The sequence below is a fragment of the Cervus canadensis genome, chromosome 1, assembly GCF_019320065.1.
Source record: "Cervus canadensis isolate Bull #8, Minnesota chromosome 1, ASM1932006v1, whole genome shotgun sequence".
NCBI lineage: Eukaryota > Metazoa > Chordata > Mammalia > Artiodactyla > Cervidae > Cervus > Cervus canadensis.
In genome coordinates, this window is record NC_057386.1 from 71093125 (window position 1) to 71100682 (window position 7558).

Here is a 7558-nt window from a genome sequence, read left to right on the forward strand (position 1 = left end):
CAGTCGTGTCTGACTCTTTGCAACCCCATGGACTGTAGCCCACCAGGCCCCTCTGCCCAGGGGGATTCTCCAGGCAAGAATACTGGAGTGGGTTGCCATGCCCTCCTCCAGGGGACCTTCCTGATGCAAGGGTCAAACCCGCATCTCCTGCGTCTCCGGCATTGCAGGCAGATTCTTTACCCACTGAGCTACCTGGGAAGCCCAATCCTTATCATAAAGTTGATAATTTTCATGAAAAAAAAAAAAAAACTGAGGCTCAGAGAGATACAGATTCCATGATGAGATGGCAGAGTAAGATTCAAGACTGTGTTTGACCAGAAAACGCTTCTCTGATTCACCTCATCTCACCTTTATTTATACCACTTGTTGTTGGTGTTTACCTCTAACTTCCTCATTTCTCTATCCAGATTTCTGTGTTCAGTTCAGTTCAGTTGCTCAGTCGTGTCTGACTCTTTGTGACCACATGGACTGCAGCACGCCAGGCTTCCCTGTCCATCACCAACTCCCAGAGCTTGCTCAAACCCGTCCATTGAACCAGTGATGCCATCCAACCATCTCATCCGCTGCCGTCCCCTTCTCTTCCCGCTTTCAATCATTCCCGACATCAGGGTCTTTTCAAATTTCTATGTTAAGTATTGCTTAAAATTTCCACCCTGGGGGATGGGGGCTGGAGGAAGAAAAGGAATTAGTTTCCTCCTTCCCGTTTGCATACCTATTTCACTTTCCCCCACACAAGTTCATTTAACTCTTAATCACCCCCAAGCAAGAACATTTCAATGTTGCAATCTGCCACAGAATAAGGACATTTTCCTCAGCAGGAAGCTCAGAAGTGATTGCCCAAATTAACCAAGTTGCCGGAAGCCTTGATTGTGTAGAAAATTTCAATGGAAAATGTTCCATTTTGCTCTCTGCCCCACCTCTCTCAGCACGTTGATGGGTTGTCATAGAATGCCTTACTCAATTATTCCTTTGATTTCAGGCCCGGTAGAGGAGAGAAGGGAGAGAGCCTTTGGAGATAATTTTTCAAATACACAGGGAAGAGTGTGGGGAACAAGCATTTTCCTACATTGCTGTTGATTAAGAAGTGTGAAAAGACCTCTCTAGCAACTTGATGATACATTTCAAGAATCTGAACAGTATTTATTGCTCTATGATCAAACAGTTCTGCATCTGGGAATTTATTCTAAGTCAGTCGTCATAGACATGTACAAATATTTGTATGCACAGAATTGCTTATCACAGAAATTGATTATAATAGTGAAAAATGGGAAATAATCTGTGTCAGTGATAGGGGCTTGGTTAAGAAGACCATGACACATCCATACATTATAATATTATACAGTCAGAGCAAGGGGCTCTACAAAGAATACTTAATGATTGGAAAAATTATCTTGAGATATTATGCAAATAAAAATATTTCAAGAAAGTTCTTTTGCTTTCATTCCAGAATCACATTTTTTTTCACCTAAGCAATTTTGTTCCTGTATCTCATTCATTCTCTGACTCTTTATTTTTTTAATTTTTATTGAAATATACTTGATTTATGTTGTGTTAGTTACAGGTGTACAACAAAGTGATTCACTTATATATATATATATATATCAGCATATTGATATATATATAAATTTAAATTCTCTTCCATTATAGGCTATTACAAGATATTGAGTAGAGCTCCCTGTGTAATACAGCAAGTGCTTATTGGTTATCTATTTTATATATAGTAGTGTGTATATGTTAATCCTAAATTCCTAGTTTATCCCTCCCCATTTTCCTTTGGTAACCATAGGTTTATTTTATATGTCTGTGAGTATTTCTGCTTTGTAAAAAATATTTCAAGAAAGTTCTATTCAGTTATGGCACCTACTAGCCACATGCGGCGATTTAAATTTTGTTAAATATAATTAAAATGTAAAATCCAGTTTCTCAGTTGCACAAAGCACAAGTATTCAATAGCTATCATATTGGACACTGCAGACATTTGCAGCAAATTCTGTTGCAGGATGCTAATAAAGACTATGGTTTTATTTTTTTCCCCCAATGTATATGCACACACAGAAAAATTAGAAAAAGAAATATGCACAATAATAATTGTGATGATCTTGTTTGGTTGGACTAGATAAGAGGTAAATGAACTTTTTCTGTAAAGAGCCGCATAGTAAAGATTGAGACTGTGTGGGCCGGACAGGCAGTGCTGTGACCATTCAACTCTGCTGTTATATTGACACATGTAAGCGGATGGACATGACTCTGTCCCAATAAAACTTTATAAACAGAATCAGGTAGTAGACTGAATCTGGCCCAGAGGCCACAATGAGACCTCTGGATTAGACAACTGGTGATGTGCGGGTTTTATCTTTAATTTAGGTTTGTCTGCGGTGGGTCTTCGCTGCTGCGCACGGGCTTTCTCTGGCCGCTGCGAGCGGGGGCTGCTCTCTCTCTGTGGACGTCCCGGTGGCTTCCCTCACTGCCCAGCACTGGCTGCAGGTGCATGGGCTTCAGCAGTTGCCATGGCAGGGAGGCTTAGTTACCCCAGGACACGTGGGGTCTTAGTTCCCAGGCCAGGGATGGAACCCACGACCCCTGCATTGGCAGGTGAATTCTTAACACTGGACCAGCAGGGAAGTCCCAACGTTTGGGGTTTTTTGATGGGCAAATTCATATTCGAATTAGAAAAATCATTTCCTTTTTAAAAATAAAACTCACTGGGAAAATTATATATATATCTTTAAGTTTATACATATATTTCCAGACCCGAGGCATCTGGGTACAGATATATGGAATTCTTTGCGAAGTAAGGATTCCAGTTATTAATTTATTCAAACTGTCATACACCAATGATTCCATGTTCTCCTTCCCACTCCTGCCATCGAATCTGTTATACCACACTTTCCAGCTCCCACAACACAACAAACACCTGTTGCTCCCCTAATTTATTTGCTGTTTGTGTAGTTTTTATTTTAGAGTAGAATGCAATCAAAATACACTTGATAAATGGCACCTTTTTTTTTCTTTTTTCTTTTTCTTAAGTTTTTTTTCTTTTGGTGGAGGGCAATCTGAGATGCTAAAAACGATCAAGTGCTTTTACTTGCACCTTTTTGATTCTTGGTGAAGTTGAATATCTTTTCATATGTTTATTGTCCATTTATATTTCTTCCTTCAATTGCTTTGCTCATTTCCTGTTTCCACTTTCCTACTGGAATGTTTTTCTTACTGATATGGGAGAATCTCTCCGTACAAGAACTATTAAATTGTGTCTTATGTGTGCTGCAAATATTGTCTCCAGGGCTACCATTTGTCTTTTACCATTGCTATCTGCATATATTTTGACCCAGCCATTAACAATTTTTCTGCTATCAAATCTGTCTTATAAAAATACTGATTGCTTCATTAATCTGCATGTCATTCTTTTTCAGGGACCATGCCAATCTTCCCTGTACCATTCCACTTTTAGTATATGTGCCAAAGCTAGCATGCCCCTAATTTATTAGCTTAACTTCTTTGGAGGATAGTGCCTGGATGTTTGTCACTGAGATTGCTGAGATGGAAATGCACCTCTTAGAACACAGTTTCTTGGTGACACCAATGTGTACATCTTTTGCCTCACATGTTGCCAGCAGAATGTCCTACATAAAAGTCTTTCAGGGCACGTTTGGTGATAGTGAAGGTGGTGATGACCTTGCCAACCAAAATTCTGTCTGTTAACAGAGTCCCCAGTGATTCTAAATAAACAGAGAGCTACTGCAGACACTCAGATGCACGCTCTCTGCAACAGCTGCTGATGCTCTGCGAGGGGCGTGGATGGAGAATTCAGGTGGCTGGCCTGTCTCTCCTGCAGAAGAGGTTGTGCTCCTTTTCTTGGTTTTCAAACTGTGCTGCTTGAGTCCTGGGCGAAGATGGAAAAGAGCTGAATTTTAGGGTCTGGCCCCTTACTTGGCTCCAATCAGACTATTTCCCCAGATACAGCCACTCTACAGATGGGGCTTCTGAGTTCAATTTCGACCAAAGATTTGCTGTGCGGTTTGAGGGGGGGTGGGGGGCTGGGGTGGGGAGGTGAGGGGAGAAAAAAGATTGTGAAAAACATGGCTAAATTCATCATCACAGACTGGAGGGCGGTGGGCTCTAGCCAGGCTTTGTTGGCTCCAAACGGTGTTACCAAAAGTTAAAATTTGAAACCAATGTTTAAAAAGCATTTTCACATTTAGAAGCTTAAACAACAAAACACCTTGTGTCTCTGGATTCTTTTATCTCAGCAAAAGAGACTGTTTGCATGGAAAGATTGATAGTACTGATCAGCTTTCTAATATTTTGCACTTTTTGAAACGTTTGGTCTTCTATGTGATTGTATTAAAGCTTTAGTAAATGCTGAAATAAAACCATATTGACTAGTTTTTAAAAAAAAATCAGAAAATCTGGCAACAGTCCCCTCACAATCTGTCATGATGACAATTAGCGGGTGCTGAGAAACAGCTGCTGGTTTTAGCCAAGACGTGTCCTCTCTGTCACCCGGCCCCCACCCCGCCTCCTGTATGACTCTGGGCCCTCCCCGCTCATTCACATAACCGGCCTTGACCCTGGAGACATTTGAGTTCAAGATCCTGAGGCAAGATGACTGTTAAAGCCCTTGGTATTCCCATCATCTATTGGATTTCTATTACATCTATGGCAATTAGTACTAAAATTAAAGCTAATATCCTTTCTTTAAAGTCATCCTCAGTTTATGAACATCTCAGCCACAAATGTTCTATTCACGTTAAGTGCTGGGGTCAGGAGCCATATTCTTTTTTTCATGAGCAAAGAAGGTGTGAAGCCTCCAACCAAGCAAACAAGATTTCCCTTCCAACAAATGCTGTCTTGAGCTTCATGGGAATCACTAGGAATGTTCACCCCATCTTTTTGTTCCTTCCTCACTTTGGGGAACAGGGTAAGGTTGGACTTTCTGAACCCTTGATGTGTCCGAACCAGGGAGTAGTGAGCAAAAATGACCTGTGAGACTTCTGGACCTTAACATTTTATATGATCTGAAACCCTGGGCTCTCTCTTCCCTTTAAAACAGAGATTGGCCAAGTTCAAGATGGTGACTGTGACACAGGCAACCACACTCCCTAAAGTGACAGAGAACAGAGGACTTAACAGCGCGTGACAGGCCTCTGCTGTGAGCAGGGAGGGAACGTTTCTAGATCTTGAGGCGTGGGGCTGCCAGTTACTGCTCTACAACCTAGCCTGTCCTGACTACTCCAGTGTCCTAAATGAAAGGACCATTTTCAAGCCCTCAAGATTGGTACTCCCACCGCGCCAACCATTCCCCTTCTCTCTTTGAAGTCCCTTCCCTTGACTTGAAGCTCAAAGTTGGAATATTATTAAGCCGTACCTACAGCCATCATGTCCTCACTTCTTGGCGTTTGGCTCTCCACTTGATCTTTACTGCCATGTCCCTCTGATACTTAATAGATTAGAGGTCCCATGTGTTTCCAACTCTGAATAATTAATCTTCATGAAATCTCAGTATTTCACTTAAAACATTTATTTTTTGTCCTAAATGTATGACCTTACCTGGTTACCATGCATTTTATTTCTTCTTGCCTTAAATATTTCAAAAGTTTCAAAGTATAAACATTTCTCATCGGGAGTGTAACAAAAAATTTGCTCAGTTTTAATTCTGTATTACTTAATTGTAACGGAGTGTCATTCAAATGATTGTTTTCTGATTTCTTTCTGCTTTAGCTTCATCCTCATCTTTTTCAGAGTATTTTTTAAAATAACTTTCTTTATTTCTTATAGTTGGCTGTGCTGAGTCTTTGTTGCTGCACGGGCTTCTCTGTAGTTTGGCAAACAGGGGCTTCCCTCTAGTTGCCTTCTCGGGCTTCTCATTGCAGTGGTGGTGGTGGTTTAGTCGTGTCTGACTCTTGTGACCCCCTGGACTGTAACCCGCCAGGCTCCTCTGTCCATGGGGTTCTCCAGGCAAGAATACTGGAGTGGGCTGCCATTTCCTTCTCTAGGCTCATCGCAGCAGCTTCTCTTATGGCAGAGCACAGGCTCCAGGGGCGTGGACTTCAGTAGTTGCAGTTCCCAGGCTATAAAGCACAGGCTCAATAGGCGTGGCGCAGAGGCTTAGCTGCTCTGCTACATGTGGGATCTTCCCAGACCAGAAATGGAACCCATGTCTCCCACCTTGGCGGGCAGATTCTTCACCACTGAACCACCTGGGAAGCCCCTTTCTTGGGATATTTTAATGCTTGGCATTTGGCCACAGTGCCTACAGCTGAGAGGTGGACTGTCCAGCTTCAAGAACTGTGGGTCTTCTTTTCCAGAGGAATTGGGTGGAGAGGGAGGTGGGAGGGGGGGTCGGGATGGGGAATACGTGTAAATCTATGGCTGATTCATATCAATGTATGACAAAACCCACTGAAATGTTGTGAAGTAATTAGCCTCCAACTAATAAAAAAAAAATAAAAAAAATAAAATAAAAAAAGAACTGTGGGTCTTCTTTTTTTATGGCCGAATAGCATTTGCAGCAAGATGGATGGACTTCACGATTATGCTAAGGGAAAGAAGTCAGACAGAAAGACAAATCCTGTATGATACCACTTATATGTGGAATCTAAAAACAACCCCACCTAGCAAGCTAATGAATATAACAAAAACAAGCAGTCTCACAGATACAGAGAACAAACTAGTGTTTACCAGTGGGGAGAGGGGAGTGGGGAGGGGCAATTTGAGGTTGGGGTGTAAGAAATATAACCTATTACATATCAAATAAGCTACAAGGATATATTGTACAACACAGGGGATGTAGCCAATATTTTACAATAACTATAAATGGAGTATAACCTTTAAAAATTGTGAATCACTCTATTGTACACCTGTAACATAATATTGTACATCAACTATACTTCAATAAAAAAATAAATAGGATAACAAAAAATCAGTTAAAAAAAGAACTCTGGGTCTTTCCCCACAGTAGAGCACCAAGGTTTTCTTTTTTTTTCCCCATTTATTTGTATTAGTTGGAGGCTAATTACTTTACAATATTGTAGTGGTTTTTGTCATACATTGACATGAATCAGCCATGGATTTACATGTACTCCCCATCCCGATCCCCCCTCCTACCTCCCTCTCTACCCGATTCCTCTGGGTCTTCCCAGTGCCCCAGCCCCGAGCACTTGTCTCATGCATCCAGCCTGGGCTGGTGACCTGTTTCACCCTAGATAATATACGTGTTTCAATGCTGTTCTCTCGAAACATCCCACCCTCGCCTTCTCCCACAGAGTCCAAAATTATGTTCTGTACATCTGTGTCTCTTTTTCTGTCTTGCATATAGGGTTATCGTTACTATCTTTCTAAATTCCCAAGGTTTTCTTCAGAACTGGCACTTTTGACCGGTGTTCAGGCTCTGTGGTGATAAAACACAAGGTGAGGAAAATTTAAACAACGGGGATAATGTCTCCTTCTTCTGTTGCTACAGTAGAGAGTACTGGACTAGGTATTTTAAAATACATAACAGCTTTACTGAGATATAATTCACATACAAAGAACTGCACATATTTAATGTGTACAACTT

At 41.3% G+C, this 7558-nt stretch overlaps 1 non-coding gene across 1 annotated transcript; it reads right to left on the reverse strand.

The window, feature by feature from the left end:
- Positions 1–3368: 3368 nt before the first annotated feature.
- Positions 3369–3472, reverse strand: LOC122425265. Its single transcript, XR_006264806.1, has one exon. It is a non-coding gene; the product is annotated as a U6 spliceosomal RNA (small nuclear RNA).
- Positions 3473–7558: the final 4086 nt, after the last annotated feature.